Source organism: Ambystoma mexicanum, chromosome 3p, assembly GCF_040938575.1.
Source record: "Ambystoma mexicanum isolate Mex_15411 chromosome 3p, UKY_AmexF1_1, whole genome shotgun sequence".
In the NCBI taxonomy this organism is placed as follows: Eukaryota; Metazoa; Chordata; class Amphibia; order Caudata; family Ambystomatidae; genus Ambystoma; species Ambystoma mexicanum.
In genome coordinates, this window is record NC_090925.1 from 1,189,250,046 (window position 1) to 1,189,271,258 (window position 21,213).

Sequence of the window (21,213 nt, forward strand, 5' to 3'; positions counted from 1 at the left end):
GGTACGTTTTTTCAATCTTTTTGAGCCAGTTACAGGCCACGGCCTGGTTTATTTATTTATTTGGGCCATTTTTTTCGGGTCCATGGACCCGATGAATTTAGTTATTTCTGCAATGTTGGGTCCAAAAGGGCATGGGTAAGTTTACAGCAAACCTTGTTTGCAGTGTTCACTCTTGGAAACATTGCCCAAATAAATAAATAAACTGGCTGTGGCGGGGCACCAGAGGAAGTTACAGGCCTCAGCCAATGCCAGTTTATTTATTTATTTGGGCAATGTTTCCAAGAGTGAACACTGCAAACACGGTTTGCTGCAAACTTACCCATGCCCTTTCCTGGCCACGTGGAGGCCAGGAAAGGGCATAGGTAAAATTAAAATTATGCATATAATTACAATCTGATTTGAAGGGTAGGACATGCAAAACATGCAAAACACTCCAATGGGCCAGCAGCGGTGCACCAGAGCTCTTCCCACCTAATTTTCATCAGGAATTGTTCCGAAATAAATACCAGTAGTCTGCTAATTTGTATTACTTCTGACGGTGCCCAATAAAGTAACCGTTTCCATTGTAAAAAGACCAGTCCATACTGACTGTGCCAGTATATGCCAGCATTTCCATGTCAGAATGCACTCACCTTGGCTTTGCTCATAATACACTGTCACTGTAAGAATACTAAACGTGTGTTGGCTTTGAACATAACGTTACATAAGGCACTGCAAGAAATGGAGTCCAGGCTTGTTTGGCCTAAATATGCCAGTTTTCCCATGTCTGCTCATGTTGGCATTGCCCATAATATCACTGTGGGAAGATGTGTTCATGCTCTCTGTGTCCTTATATACCAGTGTTCCCATCCTAAGAATACATTCATGCTACTTTTCTCCATGTGGCCAGTAATACCACTGTAGAAAGAGCATGTCTATGTTAGAGGAGGCCGGGAGGATAGCTCAGGGGCAACACGCTCGCCATGGAAACAAAATGACACAGAGAAACACAGGTTTGATCCCTGCATGCCAGCTTAGAAACTACTTGGTTTCAGGTGCGTTATAAATAACCTATTACAATTACATATAAGGCAAAAGTCCCACATAAGTATGCCCATGTATTGGCATTACCCAGAATGCCATTAATGTAAGAAAACATGTCTATACGGGCTGTGCACATATTTGACAGAATTCAGTCCCATGCTCCCTACATCCAGATAGGCTGCTTCAGTCAGATCACACTGTAACCCCTTTACCATCTGTCCCCCCTGCACCCTAAACCCACCTTCCTCTCCGAATGCTTAGTTTTACATGTTCAGGCCAGGGGGGTCCAGTTCTACTTTTCTTCTTTGACTTCTGATAGCTGGAGTCTTCCATTTGACATTTCAAGTGCAAGATTATAAATCCCAGAATACACATAAAAAAAAGTTTAGGCATGGTGTAGGTGTAGGCATTTGCCGGGCACTGCCTTTAACTGTCAGCAGTTTTCTAAAACATAACTCTGGCATGCCAATATTTGATGTTACTGCTGGCTAGAGCTGACTTAAACAGACGTGTTTTGGGTGGGGAGGGCCAGGAAGTGGGTGAGAAGGGTCGCATGACCATGGGAACTGAATGGGTGTTACCCACCCATTTATTACCAAGCACCCCCAAGCTGTGTGCCTCTGTCTCGGGAGGATAGCTCAGCAGCAACGTGCTCGATTTGAAGGAAGACGACACGGAGCAACACAGGTTCGATCCCCGGGTACGTGCTTAGAAACCTCTGGGTATTAAGCGCGTTATAACTAACCTATCATATCATATCCTCATATTTCATCTCTCTCCTACCCGTATTCCAATTCAATCCTTTTAGCTTACAGGTGGCACGTAATAGCCAAAACTAAAAACATCAATGGCTGGGCAGAAACCAGGCTGCGATGGATCTAGTTGCAGCTCACTTATTGTGCCCCCTGCTCCTCATGAACCCCGATAGATGGTCAATCTAATTACCTATTCTACTGGAGAGATGGGATGTGAGGAGGGACACACAGCCTGTGGGCTTTGTTTATTTTTTGCCCATCCATTAAGTTCCTGTGTTGTTCAAGCAGATAATGTCTTTCCTTACCTATACCTCTGCATACCGGATTACCTTACTTAGAAACTTAAACACCTCGGGAACACACCAGCAAAGCTTCTCCTTAGACAAAGTAGTAGAAAACACCTAATGCCCGGTCCAAGACCCCTCCACTGGCTCCCAATGCTTGATCGAAGACCCCTCCACCGCCTCCAATGCCCAGTCGAAGACCACTCCACCTGCTCCCATATGTATTGGGCACACTGCACAGGCAGCATCAATCATTAACACAGAAGTAATTAATGTGTATTACAGAGATACGCTGGCATATGTATTGGGCATACTGGACAAGCTCAGGCAGCATCAATCATGCTTTGTACAGGACAATGCTGGCCTAAATTGGGAACAGCCAGCATAGACATGTTGCTACAGAGGCATATTTTGGGCACAACCAGCATGCCAATGTGTTACATCAGTGACAGTGCTGTCTTACACTGTGGACACATTGATCATTAAAATGTGTTGTGTTCTACAATGTTCTTGTCTGCTGTTGGTGACATGAAATGTACATGTTCCCCTTTAGAAATGATTGTAAACTTATGGCTTTTTGGTCACTTTTCCTGCTGTAAAATGCACCATTTCAGCCCCATATTTGGAAACATAATCTTGGGGATTGGGGGGGTCAAACCCTGCCTAGATCGTTATAGCTCACTCACTACTCTCGGTCACCCCCACTATTTCAGAAAAATATGAACACATACACACTGGAAGAAATTACAAGGAACAAACCTTTGATCACTGCCCCTGAAACCAAAAGCTATCTTTGGGACTGCATGGCTATCACTGCCTGTGATGCTATTGTGTCTACGGTCACACACCGACACTTTTGAATATACTGATTTGGGTGAGGGTGTTGACACTTAGCTCGTTTTCCCACCGGGTGACAAAAAGTTAATGCTTCGGCCCCACATTCAAAAAGGTTGGACAAGCCTGGTATAATTGTTCCACTTCTTGAGCACAAAATGTACATTAACGTAAAATCGTTGTTATTTTTTCTCTTGCATCTGAGACTTCTCTTGTTGAAAATAAGTTTAATTTAAAATGTAACATTGCATTTCTATGAGATCTTGAAGGATGTTTTAACAGATAAGCAGAGAGAGCATTAAAAGCCTTCATTTCAATTCTGAAATGGTAAACAAAATGGTAATTCATTGTTGTTGCTTGATTTTAACTCCAGTCTGTTTCAAATATTTGATCTTATGAGGCAAACGTATGAGATTATCTTCACTAATGATCTAAAACTCGAGCCGTTTGGCAATTTTTTACTTTCATTCAAATAAAACTTTGCACAAGTTCAAATGCAGTTCTGTCTTTAAAATAGAAAACACACAATTGCCCGGAGGCTATAAAAGATGTCTGCACAACTCAACTCTGTTCCAATCTGCTCAAGCACGTATCAAATCAGACTGGCCTCATGACGTATGAAGAAAAAATCGGAGTTCCACTCAGCAAAAATAAAATATGCTGCCATACAATGGTTCAGCCTTGCCCCATAAGTCAGACAGCATACTTGTTTCTGCACCATACAGAAGACAGGGAATTGTTTTTTGATTATAGTACTTCAAAATAGGGACAGCCGAGAAGTGACCACATTTCCTGTCAAAGACCCTTATTTAACCTGTATTTGCCTTAAATTCTCTTTGCAGATTTTCCAGACCTAGACGAATTGAGGGCCTTGCATACATTACAACGTCCAAATATCTAAAATCGTGGACCACTTCTAAACGGGTCTGATTAAAAAAACAATTAAAATAAATCTTTCGTCATTTAATATAATTTATCATTAAAGTTTTGAATTTATTTATATTTCATATCAAATATTTTGCCGTTGCCAAGGCTCTGTGCAGGCCAATGGGAGTTAAGGCAAATAAAACATCATCACGTAGGCCAAATGACTAAAATGGCTTTAAAGAATTTTCCAGAGTGCCAAAACGCAACTTTGGCATAGACCTCGCTTTGTTCTGATACATCTTGTTGTGTTATCATTTTGATCTAATCTGACTTTAATGTCTGTCTCAGAGTGCAGGGTGATCAACATACTCAATATGATGTGGAGACAATCCAACTTCTCTAATTTAGCCCACAGTTTAGCCCTAATGAAGCAGTCGAAAGCCTGCGTAATATCCGTGAAGGCACAATAGAGAGCTCTTTTTTGCCTTTGGACTTGCACCTGTAACAAATGGATTACAAAACAGTCCTGGGCAGTACTCATGTCTGCCCGGAACCCTGATTGAAATGTATCAAAAATACCCGAATTAGGTGCCCAAATCTGAAGTTTCTTGAGAAGTATGACACCAAATATCTTAGTAGAGCAGTCCAAAAAAGAAATTAGGTGATCATTTTTGGGCTGTAATCTATCGCCAGTTTTATAGATTACAATAATCAGAACCTTTTTTCAAGAGCCTGGGAAGGTGCTTCATCTTAAAACGTTCTGGAACAGGAATTGCAGGATTGCTGCCCACAAATTAACGTTAGATTTTAACGCTGCATTTGCAAGCTCATCTGGGCCTGGTGCGTTTGATGCTTTGCTTTTCTTTATAAGGGCTTGAACCCATTGTGAATCCAGGACCAAACACTCAGGCCAACTTCCAGTCACTTTGATTCCCTTTTCATTACCACCCCCACTTTCATCATACAAATTGTAGAAGTGTGCATTAAAATGTGTTGCGTTCTACAATGTTCTTGTCTGCTGTTGGTGACATGAAATGTACATGTTCCCCTTTAGAAATGATTGTAAACTTATGGCTTTTTGGTCACTTTTCCTGCTGTAAAATGCACCATTTCAGCCCCATATTTGGAAACATAATCTTGGGAGATGGGGGGGTCAAACCCTCCCTAGATCGTTATAGCTCACTCACTACTCGCGGTCACCCCCACTATTTCAGAAAAATATGAACACATACACACTGGAAGAAATCACAAGGAACAAACCTTTGATCACTGCCCCTGAAACCAAAAGCTATCTTTGGGACTGCATGGCTATCACTGCCTGTGATGCTATTGTGTCTACGGTCACACACCGACACTTTTGAATATACTGATTTGGGTGAGGGTGTTGACACTTAGCTCGTTTTCCCACCGGGTGACAAAAAGTTAATGCTTCGGCCCCACATTCAAAAAGATTGGACAAGCCTGGTATAATTGTTCCACTTCTTGAGCACAAAATGTACATTAACGTAAAATCGTTGTTATTTTTTCTCTTGCATCTGAGACTTCTCTTGTTGAAAATAAGTTTAATTTAAAATGTAACATTGCATTTCTATGAGATCTTGAAGGATGTTTTAACAGATAAGCAGAGAGAGCATTAAAAGCCTTCATTTCAATTCTGAAATGGTAAACAAAATGGTAATTCATTGTTGTTGCTTGATTTTAACTCCAGTCTGTTTCAAATATTTGATCTTATGAGGCAAACGTATGAGATCATCTTCACTAATGATCTAAAACTCGAGCAGTTTGGTCATTTTTTACTTTTATTCAAATACAACTTTGCACAAGTTCAAATGCAGTTCTGTCTTTAAAATAGAAAACACACAATTGCCCCCCGGAGGCTCTAAAAGATGTCTGCACAACTCAACTCTGTTCCAATTTGCTCGAGCACGTATCAAATCAGACCCGCCTCATGACGTATGAATAAAGTCGGAGTTCCACTCAGCAAAAATAAAATATGCTGCCATACAATGGTTCAGCCTTGCCCCATAAGTCAGACAGCAGACTTGTTTCTGCACCATACAGAAGACGGGGAATTGTTTTTTGATTATAGTACTTCAAAATAGGGACAGCCGAGAAGTGACCACATTTCCTGTCAAAGACCCTTATTTAACCTGTATTTGCCTTAAATCCTCTTTGCAGGTTTTCCAAACCTAGACGAATTGAGGGCCTTGCATACATTACAACGTCCAAATATCTAAAATCGTGGACCACTTCTAAACGGGTCTGATTAAAAAAACAATTAAAATAAATCTTTCGTCATTTAATATAATTTATCATTAAAGTTTTGAATTTATTTATATTTCATATCAAATATTTTGCCGCTGCCAAGGCTCTGTGCAGGCCAATGGGAGTTAAGGCAAATAAAACATCATCACGTAGGCCAAATGACTAAAATGGCTTTAAAGAATTTTCCAGAGTGCCAAAACGCAACTTTGGCATAGACCTCGCTTTGTTCTGATACATCTTGTTGTGTTATCATTTTGATCTAATCTGACTTTAATGTCTGTCTCAGAGTGCAGGGTGATCAACATACTCAATATGATGTGGAGACAATCCAACTTCTCTAATTTAGCCCACAGTTTAGCCCTAATGAAGCAGTCGAAAGCCTGCGTAATATCCGTGAAGGCACAATAGAGAGCTCTTTTTTGCCTTTGGACTTGCACCTGTAACAAATGGATTACAAAACAGTCCTGGGCAGTACTCATGTCTGCCCGGAACCCTGATTGAAATGTATCAAAAATACCCGAATTAGGTGCCCAAATCTGAAGTTTCTTGAGAAGTATGACACCAAATATCTTAGTAGAGCAGTCCAAAAAAGAAATTAGGTGATCATTTTTGGGCTGTAATCTATCGCCAGTTTTATAGATTACAATAATCAGAACCTTTTTTCAAGAGCCTGGGAAGGTGCTTCATCTTAAAACGTTCTGGAACAGGAATTGCAGGATTGCTGCCCACAAATTAACGTTAGATTTTAACGCTGCATTTGCAAGCTCATCTGGGCCTGGTGCGTTTGATGCTTTGCTTTTCTTTATAAGGGCTTGAACCCATTGTGAATCCAGGACCAAACACTCAGGCCAACTTCCAGTCACTTTGATTCCCTTTTCATTACCACCCCCACTTTCATCATACAAATTGTAGAAGTGTGCCTCCATTGTTTCCGCATCAGTTGGGTTGGCAGAAAGCGTTTGAGGTTTGATGACCTTACCAACCTCCAGAAAAAACATGCATCTTTAGATGTTATTGAACTGAGCATTGCCTCAGCATCCAAAGTATTTAAATTAAAACGACTTTTTTTAGCCATTTTTTATAATTTTGTTTAAATGCTTTACTTTGAGCCACCGTGCTAAGGGGATCCGTGTTTACGAATCTTAAATCTTTCCATAAACACTGCTTCCTCTCTACTATCTGATTAACATATTTGATGCTATATCTTAGCCTGAATAGGAGTCACATAGGCATCAGAAGCAACTGGATCAGGCAATCCACACGTGTGCACATATTACCCTACCATGTTCAAGTCTTCTATTTCTCAAAGTGGGAAGTGAATACTGCAGCAGAAGCAGCAGCACACAGACCCTGCCATTGGCATGTGTAATACCGGACGATCCATAACGCATTCTTTGCCCAAATATGAGACAATGGGCCTCATTCCGAGTATGGCCGTAGCGGGTTAGTGGCACTGCTAAGGATGCTGGTGCCGTTAACCCCCTACTGCCACATTCCGAGGTCCCTTAGTGGGTCCCACCAGGAACGGCTGGTCTAACAAGCCGTTCTTAGCGGGACCCGTCCGTTATTTGCTCCTTCCCCATTCTCATTGAGCCCTATGGGTGCTCGAATGGGAATGGGGAATGGTTTTCTGAATGGGGACTTACCGGGTCCTCCAAGGTTGGAATGACCCAGTAAGTCCCCATTCAGAGAACCCAGACCCAGAATGTCCCCCAATGCGTCTCAGCAAGAGATTGATTTCTCCTTTCCCTGGCAGGCCTGGAGAAAAAAGAATGGTACCTCTCCTTTCTCTCTATGGTGTGTCTCTAAATAGAGGCAGTGCTGTCTACCTGCAAGATCTTGGCAGAGTTTAGTGCATGCTGCCGTCTGATGATGTAGTCGGCTGCATTAAAGCCTTTGCACACGGCTATGGCCTTTATGCTTACAGAAGTGTTTCAGAGGGCATTGACCACTTGCGATGTCTTTACACTGTTGCATTTTTATTTATTTGTGTATTGTTGTATTTGTCTGTTGACAAGCACAGCAGCAATAACATATACAGTATATGGGGAGAATATGGGGTGGTTTGAATGAATATTATGTACACTTGGGACAACATTCATCTTCATGGTTTATTAGCTGAATGGGTTCTGCCATTGCCTCTGCAACAACATGTGATCATTTAATTTACTCCCTCTACCTATCAAAGTGCCCAGGTTTATAGTTCCTTGACATTCAATGGGTGATGTATGTCAACCATGTAAGGAAGGCAAGTTTGTGCCTGATTATTACAGTCCATCACCTAGTAATGACTACTTGTGAATAGCAGCTCGGTCAGAAACACATTAATTGTGAGGGGACTCCCCACCCCCCCTACCTTCAGGTCTCCGATGTGGTCTTCTCCAGCCCAAAACCAATGAACACCACCAATGCTGTGCTGCTAACAAGGCAAACTGCATTAAAAAAAAAAGACCTTGTTGAAGATAAATATTATAAAACTGCACACTTGTTTCCGGGCCCGCTAATACAATCATCTGCTGCACGTCTATAGACACTGGATTCTTTGTTTAACTTCGTGGCTTTGTGTGTGTAGTTGTATTTATGTGTGTGTAGCTTTTCCTGGTGTGTGTATGAAGATTCATTAAATGTGTGTTTTTCACGAAGTTGAAACTTTGAGTGTGTCAGGAGTGCTTACTCAGATTATGTGTGTTTTTGAATATTATGCTTATTCTGCTAAGTGTGTGGGTGTGTGCAGGCTTGGGGCCCGATTCATGGAATTATTTGTGCGGGAAATAGGGAATTTGCTCACCAAACTGCAAGCAAAATCCCATTTGTCGGTTCATGGAATCAAATGCACGGGACTTCCCCAGGACTTGCATGGAGTACGCACATTCTTTGCAATTCTCTGCGAGCCATTGAGCGACTTGCGTGAGACACCACGCAGAATGTGGACGTGGCTTGCGCAGAGGGCTGGGAAGGGGCGGAACACAGAAATGGGGAAGAACATTAAAAAAGTGGGTGTTACGTCGGACGGCCCGCAGGCAGTCCTTGCACGCCCAAAATTGTGCCAAATGACATGTATTCATGGAACCACCCACGCAGCCCCTTGGCAGAGTAATGGCCATGCAAATTCCTCAATCTCTAGTCCACCCAAAGGCAGGTGTAAAGACATTTGCACATTGGAATTGCAGTGCTGAGGTGGGTGTGCATGTCGGATTAACCGGTGAGTGTACGCAACTGGGCTTCCGATCTAGCTTAGAGGTGCGCATACACAGTATAGCGGGATGCAGGAACAGTTTACAGGGGTTTGTGCGAAGATTTTCCAAGTTTTACACGATATACGAGATTTCATTCTCATGTTGTCAGGGTTTTGCCAACAGTTAAATGGAAACCTGCACAGGGTCCCCAAAATGCAGGCCTGTGCTTGCGGGAGACCCCACGCACTGTATCAAGGGTGTGTGTATTCGCACTCAAGGAAGCGCGCAAAGGTAGCTGTTCTGGCTCTCTATGCTTTGCCTGGGGGTGTGGCAGGGACGTTCCGAGTGCGAATTGGGAATACGATTACTTTGCACAGTAAATTCCATGAATACACGTGGCACACACTTTTTATCCTGCGTGTAGGCTCATGCAGTGTCGTTCTCAGCATGCTTCGATTGCGGAAGAAAAACCCACTTTTCCATGAGTCGGTCCCTTGTTGCCTTTCTGTGCTTATATATAGAAATGCCACGCATATTGCCTATGCTTACTTCATATTGCCTTAGTGTATTGTGCTCACTTGACATTCGAGGCTATTTATTCTATGTGTATATGTATTTTTTAAGCATGTGGCATGTAGTCTGTACCTATTCATATTCTGAGCATATTGTCTGGATGTATTGTGGTTACTTGTGTTCTGAGCATATTTTCTGAGTATTGTGTGTGGGTGTTGTCAGTGTGTGGGTGGATGGTGTCTGTTGTGTGTGTGGTAGGTGGGGGTGTGTTTGTTTGTGTTTATTTGTTCATTGTGTGCATGCAAAGGCATTCCAAGCACACTGTCTATGCTTATTTAGATTTCTGAGTGAATATTCTACACATAGTTTTATTCAAAGCATACAGTATAGTGTCAGCACTTATTTGGACTTCCAGCATAATGTATACATATTGTGTGATTAATTGTAGTCCAAGATTATTCTATGCGTCTACACCTATTCAAAACGTATTATTATGTTGCCTTTTGGCATGGGTGAGGAAAGTGGTGGAGGAGCTTGGAGTGTGATGTGTGTGTGTGTGTGTGTGATGGGCAGGAATATAGGATGTGTGTATTGGTGTGGTCTCTGGGTGAGTATGACGATTCCAAGTGTATTGTCTGTGCTTAATGCGATTTTGAAAGTATTGTGCGTCCTTTTATTTCAAGGTTATTCAATAAGCAAACCTACCTTCCAAACGCATTCATCATTCGATTTGGAATGCACATGTGGTGGGATGCTCAAACATGCATGTTTGTGTTCACCCCGTAGCAAATGCAAAGTTCTGAACCCTACCATTTTGGGAATGTTTATAAAAAGAAACACCTTGAGTTTGGCTTATCCAACTTTGACCATTTTTGCAGCATGCCCTAATTGCAGGTAAATGTTTGATGTATGATTAAAAACATTTATAAGTGAGCGTGAGCGTTTTATGACAATTATTCAGAAAGCTTGCTTTTTTTTTAATACACGAAAAACGCTAGTTCTTTATTTCATATTGTTATTCAACGTAAACCTTGTACGCCCATCAAATTGGAAATCTTTTGATGAGGATAGACTAGTTTTTTGCTACCTGGATAATATCGGAAGTTAAAGAGACGAATGCTTTCTCATTTCATGCGTCATGTAAAATTATCTATAGTTCCGCTACTAGGATATTGTAATACGCACATACATCGATAAACTATGTAGATGTATTTTTATTTATTGTGCATTTGTAAGGCGCTTATACATCAAGTAAATTGTGTTTCAAAGCGATCATTTATCAATTTTCCAATTTCTCAACTTCCTTATTGCTCACAGTCTGCGTCGGCCCTGCATTATGCTCCCATTTATTGCTCTTGTAAAGTGATTTGCAGAAGGATGCATTTGTAAAATGTTCCAAGTACACTTATTTTCCCATCAGCAAACGTGACTTTTTATTTATTCTCTGGCTCCCCCTGGTGGACTATTTCTTGTCAACACATGATACTGATTAGGTGAAATGCTTGGTTTTTAGTACAGTCGTATTTGGAGTTTTGACTCATTATTTGAATACCAGGTTCTGCTTGTGCTGATTGCCACTTTTCCTTTATTGGTTTGGCTGTTACACTTGCTCACAAATTTCCTAAATAACTTCAAATGCACTTTAGACTTCTCTTTTTAACTTGGGCAAGTAACTCCAGATGCAAAGGTACAACAACATCAGGAGACGAAGGCATATTTCCTTTGTTTACATGTACATGTTATCATTCCATTTAAATTGATATGTTATGGATTGTTATTCGCGTTTTTTTTTAAGCAGAGGCAAACTATATAAACAGATATAAAAGGTGTCAATTCATGGTTTTAGTGTCTTGCATTGGAAAGAGAAAACATTTTCAAAAACTTGCCAAAGTGAATTCGATTATCTTTGTCCCAAACGTTTTGGCGTAAGGAATTGCACAAAATAGATGCCTTGAGTCAGTCTTGTTTCTTGGCCCGGGCGAGCGGGCGACGGCCCGTGTCACAGAGCTAAATACTTCAGGGGGGGCGTAGAGAAATAAGTCAGCGGGAGCAAGAAGGGGCCCACACAGAAAGCTGCCATGAAGGTCGAGGTCTAAAGCAGACATGGGAGACAGGCAGGGTAATTGCAGGGCCTGGTAGGCGCTTGCAGGGAGGTTTAGACAAAAAGGCTGGTAGCACCTTTGTGCCATCACAAGGGACACCACCCCGCATCGCCATTCTCTGTGGCATCAACGGGATGTTCGCAGGGCATGCTAATGGAGGATGTCCTCTCAAGAAGTTATGGGGGGTTGGCAGTGCAGCGACGCCTTCGCGATGGGAGATACTCTTTCAAGTGAGGCCGCACTGATTAAAATGTATCGACGCATTTAGCATCCATGTACAGATAAGGCAGACAAAACAGTTGCAAAATAAATCCGGCTGGCCTTTGGTAGATCCGAAATCTGTCAACAGAATGGAGTTCCTTCAGTTCCGTTTTCAAGCCCCTTTTCTTCCACCTCGTTCATTTTCTGCATTTGCCGCCGGCATTTCATTGCAAATTAAACGTGATAACCCGTTCAGTGACCTGTTCTTTTCTGCAGACCAAGACAAATCTTTTAGTTGTTGAAAGTGTCTACTTTAAAGCATGACTGCGACAGAGTATTTGTTTAATGATAGTTACGATTTGTTATTCAGGCTACAATACTGCTGCGCAATTATATAATTTGCAAGGCATTAGTAATCTAAATTAGATATTTCGTGTAACGGATACTGCTCTCCAATTAATTTTAGACTCTAAGGTAATTCTCAGCTGCAGTGACCAGTAATTTCCTGAAGATGTATACCAAGGCAATATTTGCCCTGAAGTCATGCTGTACAGTGATGATAAATACTGAAGTACCACATAATTAAATAATAATAACAATAAATCAATACATCTTGCAGCATACCTAAAATCTGTCACCGCGTAGCAGAGCACTTACCGCCTAGTAGGTTAACGACAAGGTAGTTGTGGCACCAGGTTTGCGCTGAACAACCTAGTCCTTTTGTGCGTTCATGACTAAAACTGACCACTGGGGAAAGTTGGTTGGCAGTGGGCAGCTGAGCTGTATAGCATTTAATTCACTGCTGCTTCCATATGCATCTTTCACACTGTAGTGCCACTGCTTCCTCATTCTTCAGGGGGAACCCCTCAGGCAAAAACAAAAAAAAAAATACGTTATTTTACAAGGCCTAGCAGAAAGGACATCCTAAATAAAAGGAGATGGCGGAAAGTGGAAACAAGCAGAGAGAGCATTGGGTTAGTGATGATACTGACATTGAAAGTTTCCAGGCAAGAAGAAATCTGGCACTTTAAAATGGCCTAAATGCACCTCAGCACTGAGGGCAGCATATTGACTGATTTGGCTTGTGGCCTAGTCAAACAGATCCTGAAATGTTAAGTTATATGACATTTTCAACTGCATGACAACCCGCTGGGTGGCTTCTCAGCGCTAGTACTCAGATCAATGATATGAGACTAAAACTGGGTGGGCACATTCTAAGCTGAAAAGAGGTGTTCTTTTATTAGTATTTTTCAAAAACAAGATAGCAAGTTATTTTCAAATGTAGTGGAAGATTGTTTAACAGTGTTTGACTTGTGTGATGAAACTCGTACCAACCATCATAGATTTGTGATTTCTAAATGAGTATCTTTGGTTCATGGTTACAAACATTTTAATTTTATGGTGAGTGTTGTCAATTCTGAGTTGAGCACCAGTACATGTGCCTGTTCTGAATTTCGAGATTCACACCTAGAATCCTTTTTTATTACAAACCTGTTTATCAAATATAGAGATCTCAGATCACTCTTATATTCCTGAACTGCTCTGTGATGTAATGTAACATACAGGAACCCTCATTGGTGCTATGTGCCCCCTTTCCCCATAAAGGCATTGTGAAATAGTACAATAAGAGTGTGCCAGACTGTCCATCTTGGAATGATAACCTTCTATCAGAAAATAATTCATATGGTTAGTGTACTATTTGCCCCTTGTGAAATACAAGTGAGGTGGTACAAACAATTTGCCTGCAACACATGGCAAGTGGTCAGTGGGCCCTCAAACGCTGGCAAGCTGGTCACACCGCAGTGTGCCAGTACCGACAGTTTGAAACTGCATTCAGGCGAGGCCTTCCATAAGAGCAGGTGACAGAGTAATTTTTACTTGGGCAGCAACAGCTGTGTTTTCACGTAAGATTTCTTCTGTAAAGTACTTGAATTACAATGCAATGAAACTAGCTTCATTTATATAGTAATTATGTATTGATATTGAGGAAGGGTTTTGTCGCATGACAAACAGGTGTAGTTTTGGAGTGAAGTGTGCTAGTCGGGGGTGAGTGGGCACATTCTTGTGTTTCACCCTTGGCACCAATTTGGCTAGAATCTGCCCTGCCTTGAGTATGGAATGCTTATTTCAGATAATGTCAGCTGGGAACTGAGAAAAGTATCTGGTAGGCAGTTCAAAAAGGTATTTGTAGGATATTTCAGCTACTTGCATCTATGAAAAGCCTAGGATCATGTTGATGGAATGATTGATGGCTGAACACAACGGAAATCATTTAGAGTGCGGCAGTAAGAAAAGGTACGCCATATATCGACTGATGACTCACTGATAGAGTAGTGGTGGCACAGAAAATACTATGGGGGTCATTCCGAGTTTGGAGGTAGCTATGGTGCTACTAGCACCATGTCTGCCTCCAAACCCAGTCCGGGTAGGCGGAATGCGGACTTTCCGGGTCATTCCAAGCTTGGAGGAACCGGTAAGTCCCCATTCCGAAAACCATTCCCTATTCCCATTTGAGCCCCCGTAGGGCTCAATGGGAATGGGGAAGGAGCTAATTACGGGCCTGCAAATAGCGGGCCCATTATTAGCACCCTGGTCCCCTAGCGGGACCCGCTAAGGACGTCTGGTCTGACCAGATGTTATTTGCGGGACCCGCAAAGGGACCTTGGAATACGACTGTAGGCGTTTAACTGCACCGGCATCCTTACCGGTGCCGTTAAACCCCTACCGCCCAACTCGGAATGAGTTTCCACCGAATATGAGTCTAGCAAAAGTGGTATAGTATACACTCACATAACTAACGCCAACCCGCTACAATGCTGAGGAAAAAGTTGCAGACAGCCATTGAAAAAGCACTCTGTTAATGTACATGCAAAAATGAGTGGTTATTACGCCATGAAATCATTGTATGTACACCACAGGAAATACATGTCACAATGTATACAGAGTAAACCCCAATGGAGAAAGCACCTGCCTATCTACCAGAGCAAGATGGCGACTGAGGGGCACACCTTTCACAAGTGGCCATACACTTGCACAAATGTGGGTGAAAGCGAGCGAGGCAAGCATCGAAAATTGCAGCAATGGGCAGTGAGGGGGCATCTGAAGAAGGAACAGAACCAGAGGACCCACTAGCACAACATTCACGGTGAATCCAGCAAAGGACAATGCATGCAAATATAGATTCCAATGAGCCTGGAAGGGCAGGAAAAAAGGTATACCGTATGTAACCCAGCAGGACAGGCACAGTGCATCACCACCAGTACACCCACTCATGTACTGCATTCCATGGCATTAATGTGCTGTATTACTGAGATAAGATGTGCATATTCTGGGAAATTCAACAATAGGATGTAATGTCAGAATTTTGAAAGTTCACACATATGCACACATAAGCACATATACCATTGGATATTGACATACATAGGATGGGGGCTGGACAACCCATACCTATCTTCCAAGAGCTTGTTTCAATATGATGTCAGCCAAGCACACTCTCCACATATACAAACTCAACCCCAGACTATCATGGACCTGAATGATGCTAGAGTTGATGACCAAGAGTCACAGATCCATATTGTAACAACCATACTGCCAATATTGAAGGTAACTGATTGCCTTCCAAGGTTTGTGACAGCAGATAGTTCCCATCTTCTGTCGCACTTGTTGCTGGCATCTCTCAACAGGCATTTAGTATAATTCTCGCATACATGGTGGATGCCATCATCTTACGTTGGGGGAGTACATCATATTGTCAACAGATGTCTCCACATCAAAACCATGAAGACTGAATTTGAAGTTTGGCTGGCCTACCCAAAGTAGTATGTGTAATTGATGGACCACCATCAGCATTGCAATGCTAGACTATGGTTCCACATATGATTGCACACCTCTTCAACTTGCATGTGCCCCTGAAGAAATGTAATCTGTCCATATCCGAAATTGTGAGGGTGTCAGTAGCTGATTTGCATTGCCTGATGTGTCGCATCCTGAGGTGACTTCAAAGTTGTGCACATGGGCCTCTGTGTCTTTGAAGCACACATGTTGCTTCATGTGTAGCATCCAAGAGTTGCTTAATACTTGAGGCGTTGGTTCTTGGGCGAACCTATGTTGTCTGCCTCTAATGTGGCATCATGTGGTAGCTTTATAATTTTCTAACCTGGGTTCTGGGTCCTGGGAGAGCACACATTGACTCACATGTGTGAAATTACAGTGTCCCAGTGAGGTACACAACCAAACGCCTTCAGGGTGACTCCTTATTACATCTTCTCCTTGCAGATAGTACTAGGTCCTGTTCTTGACTCTCTGAAGGTTGTGTATAAGCGGAGAAGCTCGGTGTATGGGTTGGGCTTGTCTCCTGTGATTTGAGATGTGGGTGTTGTTGCTGGTCGTGGGCTCAAAAGTGCCTGTTGGATTGATTGGTCCTGGCAATCAAGCACAGATGCTAGATGCTCCTTCACCCTTTTGGTGGCCTCCATTCAGCAGAACATGCCCAGATGCATTCCCAGTTGGAAGGTGGCAACAACTCATAGAGTGTGGGTTAACCCTCTAATTGATGACTCAAGTGCAGCATTAATTTGCTTCTGCATCAATCTACTTTTAGCGGACTGTATGTAGTCATCCCATAACTGTTCATGAAGATCAAAAGAGCTCTTGGGTTTCTGTCTATTGATTCCTTGAGGGATGCCGGGATGGTGTTTTGGTGTGGGAGGAGCTGATTGTGATGTGCAGCTGTTGTGCAGCTACATCAGCTTGCATTGCAGCCTCTTGGACAAGCTCGCATCGCACCACAGCTAATGATGCAGCGCGATCCTGTATCTCCATATTATCATGTGGAGGTGGTGCGTGCTGGGTGTTCAAGTCTGCAGATGGGTGGCGACCCAATTGTCAGCCTGGTCATCAAATAAATGAAGTAGTTCTCCCTCCATACTCTCCACCTCTATATGCTCCTGAGCCACACAGTCTTCTGGCAGTGTTTCCTCCACCCGCACCTCTTCTCTCACCTGTGAGGTGGGATCTGATATGAGTGTAGGACCTTTTAATGTTGCTCAGGTGGAACAATTACTGTAGCTCAATATGGGTGTGTCTCATTGACAACTGTGTCTGCACTGCTGCCTGTGATGTGTGGTATCTGTGAAGGTAAAGGGAATGTGATATACAGTCACAACTTTCTGCTTCCTTGCATCCCTCTTATGCTATTTAGTATGTGGCATATCAGGGCCACTGAATTGCTGTCATATGTTGCCTGGCTGAAGAAAACCAGACATTGGTATCATCATCATTTTCACAAGTGGTATGTTGGCATCTCTGTGTTCGCCTACAATCTACATAATGTCTATGCGTCCAGAGCATTGCAGAAAGCCTGCCCATGAGATGGGTTGGCGTATTCCAAAGTGCACTTGGCTGCAGAGAAATGTATGGTTAGTCTGAGGATGCATCAGTTGACATGTGCCTGTCTTGCGGAGGCAGAGGTGTGATACATGCATGTGTGTGCTTCTTTGGATTGCACATGTGTGGGTTTGTTGGTGTCTCGATCACCTGCGGCATGCACCTCTAACATGTATGTGACAGTTTCCTGTTCAAATAGTGGGGGCACCTTCTGCTTCACGGTTGTTCATGCTATGGTATTCAATTTGAACCCCTCACCTCCTTAGTTTGTGCTGTCTTTGGCTTCTTGAGCCTCGAACATGTTCTTCTTCTTGGCATGTTTGAGTTCATTCCACTTCTGACATAATTCTTGTGTGGCACAATGGACACTGCATTGATATCATTCACCACTGTCATTAACATGTCCCTCTTTTCACTGCCACTCAATGTATGCATCTATTCATGAAGGAGGCTTGCCTCAATGTTGTCCGCGAATACCTACTGTACAGTGCCCATAAAAACAGGACTGCAATGATTCTTGACTTGAGGTTGATCTATGGAGTCCTTTGCCTGGGAATTGGTGAAGATCTCTTTCAACGGTTGTGGCAGTGTGTGCTTTGTTGTCTGTCAAACCGAATCAGGCTGTTTGATGTCACATCCGGCTGCGGCTGGGGGGAGCACTGTTGATGTTGGTATTTCTGGCATCAGGCAAGCCTTTGTCACTGTGAGTTACGCAGATGTTCCACTGCTGTGGATAAGGAAATGTTATAGGGTTCTTGTATACCTTAATTGCCCAAAAATGTAATGAGTAACATGTCTTTCTCTGTGTGTGGAGGGGTGTAATAAAAGTAAGCAGGTGGACGATCTGCAGTCGCAGATTTCACACTTCAGGCACCCGGAAAATGAGGCGCACCCAGTACAGACACAACATAGTTACATTTCATATATTTGTATTACTCCCTCAGACCATAATTTCAAGTTTAGTGGCAGTGCACCTTAGGCAACCTCTATCAATTCTGCCACTGTTTGCTGGCATGCAGTTGGCAAAGGTTTCTCTGATGTTTCACTGATGAAGGCTGCATGTGTCACCAGCATAAGTGTAAAATATCATGGCAAAAATGGTAAGAAAGTTGACCAGTGGGTTAGGGAAATATGGAACACGACTTGCAGGCCACCACATGTCACAGGGGATGATTAAGACACTGAAGTTCAGTAGCCACAAATGAGGTTCAGTAAGAAAATAAAGAACACATTCAAGCAAACTCTACATTTGAGATGTTGAACCAGAGGAGTCAAACCATGGTCAAAAATGTTGAATGCTGCAGAAGGTTTAAGCATGCCTAATGCTAAGGCAAACCAATATCCAACATCCTACTGGTATCATCCTCTACCAATATCATCTGAGCTCTGTTCAAATGCCAGGCTGAAAGCTTTCCTAGGAGGGATACAACATATTGCTTTTTCTATTTGTTGGTGAATTGGTGGTTGCCGACTATTCCTCAAAAAATTGGATTTTCCAAAAGGGTAAATCAGTTGCGTTTTTAACTTGTTAGACATTATACTGTTAAACGGTAATTGTATTGTGCCTCCTTTATATTTATATTGGCCTAAGCCTGGTCGTGCTACGAGGAAAACCATGTTGCAAAGTTCTGATTTTGGGTTGACTTTGCCGCCATTTTTAAGATTCATCCGCCATTTTGATTTCCATTTGTGTGTTCTTCATTCTAAAATGGTGGATTATGTTTTCAACTTGCAGCTGAGCTTCCCGACCTTTGAGTTCTGTTAATGTTTAGACTGTCCAAGAGCCGACTGTCTAGACTAGGCAATAAGGCCTTGCACTACATATGAACTTTTTTCAAGTGTTGTCTGCGCTCACAAGACTCATCCTTGAATACACATTGGGGACAATGGGCCTCATTACACGGATGGCGGAGAACCATGGCGCTATTAGTGCCATGGTTCATGCCGGTAAAATACCGGCACCGCCTTGGCGGAAAGGGGAATTACCGCCCCATTCCAAGGTTGGCGGGGCGGTAATTCCCCCTTCCACCATTGCCCTTCCCCATTCCCATTTTTGCCCCATAGGGCTCAATGGGAATGGGGAAGGCGCTAATTACGGTACCGCAAATTGCGGTACCGTAATTAGCTCCCTGGGTCCCTTTGCGGGTTGGTTTTTAACGCCTGCAAAAAGCAGGCGTTAAATCCCCCAACCCGCAAAGGGACCTCGTAGTAAGGCGGTAAGGATTTACCCGTACCGGTATTTTACCGGTAACGGTAAATCCTTACCGCCATCCGTGTAATGAGGACCAATGTAAAACAAACCTCGAGCGTGGACACAGGCCAAACACAATTGGAAAGGGATAATAGATGATGCTTACTGCAGGATTTGAGAACATACATCGCCATTGTGCCTCCATGGAAATGCAAACTTATGTAATCCTGTGTATAATATTGTATGATCCGTATGTGAACTAGGCACACACTCTAGGCCACGAATTATTAACGTAAAGAGGGTTGTTGGGAGCCAGATAGCTATCTGTGTTACTTTGTAAACTGTACAGTAATAAAAGATCTGTGAATCTTTTAGCCCGTGATTGGTGCATTTCCTTTGTGGCACTCAGTCTCGATATTTCCTTGTTCTTTCAATACCTGGAATCATGCACCTGTTATAAAATTGTCACAGGTGATCTCCAAATGCCAATTTTAGTTGCACCCTCTCTATAGGGGATCTTGACAGCTTTTATTTTTAAACATAATATCAAAGTAATTTAATCCTAGCTGAAGGTTTGAGCGATCACACCAAGGGACCTTGAAAATAAGACCAGCATCTTTATTTGTTTTTGATTTATAAAGTGCAAGTCACAATGCAGAGTTATTCTGTGGGTCCTTTGGATTCAAACTCAAAATATGTATTTATTCAATTATTGTTGATATATATGGTGCCAATTGGAATGCAATGGTCCTGCCTTTTGTCCAAAGAGAGAACACACAAATCTGATCACTCACAGGTTTGGTACTTTGAGATCAGTCTAATAGCAAAAGGTAACGGTGGGGGGGGCAAGTAGCAGCAGTGGCTTTACAGTTAAGTAAGTGCAAAGATATTCCCACCATGGAGGAGAGCCATTCAGATGTGTAAGCTTGTTTAAGTTGGTTTGTTTCCTTGTTTTTTTTCCAAAATATTGAAAAGGTGTTTTCTTGCTCTAGGTTTAAAAAAAAAGTGTGTCCCACAAATACTGACTGAGTTCTGGCCCATGTACTTTTCCTCAAAGTAGTAGGTGACAATGTTTTAAATCTTAAGGATACTAAGGTTCTTGAAGACTTACTCTTTTATTGCAATCAGAGAGGTGCTCCGTTGCCTTTGGATCCAATGCTTTGTTGCTATAAAAGAAAAGCAATGTATCTGTCATTACACACCAGTGGAACAACTAGATGTATGTCTTGATTTGGCTGTGCATTATACATTTTGGGATGAGTCTGGCAGCTTTATTTTTTTTATCAGTTGAAGTATGTGGATACGTTGTTTGGGGAGGACAAAGTATACTCTGTTACGGTTGTCTTACTCTGCCAAGACAATAGCCCTTGTAACCTCCACTTTATGATGGATGTTAAAAAACAAGGCAGGTTCTACATAAGCAAGGGAAGACAGAAATGACAGGTTTTAGAGAATTCCTGAAGGAGAGTTTTCAGTCAAAGAAGAATCCCTCGTTTTAAGCATTGTGAGAATGATAGACAGGAGACAAAACTCATGCTGCAATAATCTTTATTATTGCCGTATGGTTGATCCGGAAAGAGTCAATAACTGAGGTGTGGTAAATCAATAATAAACTGA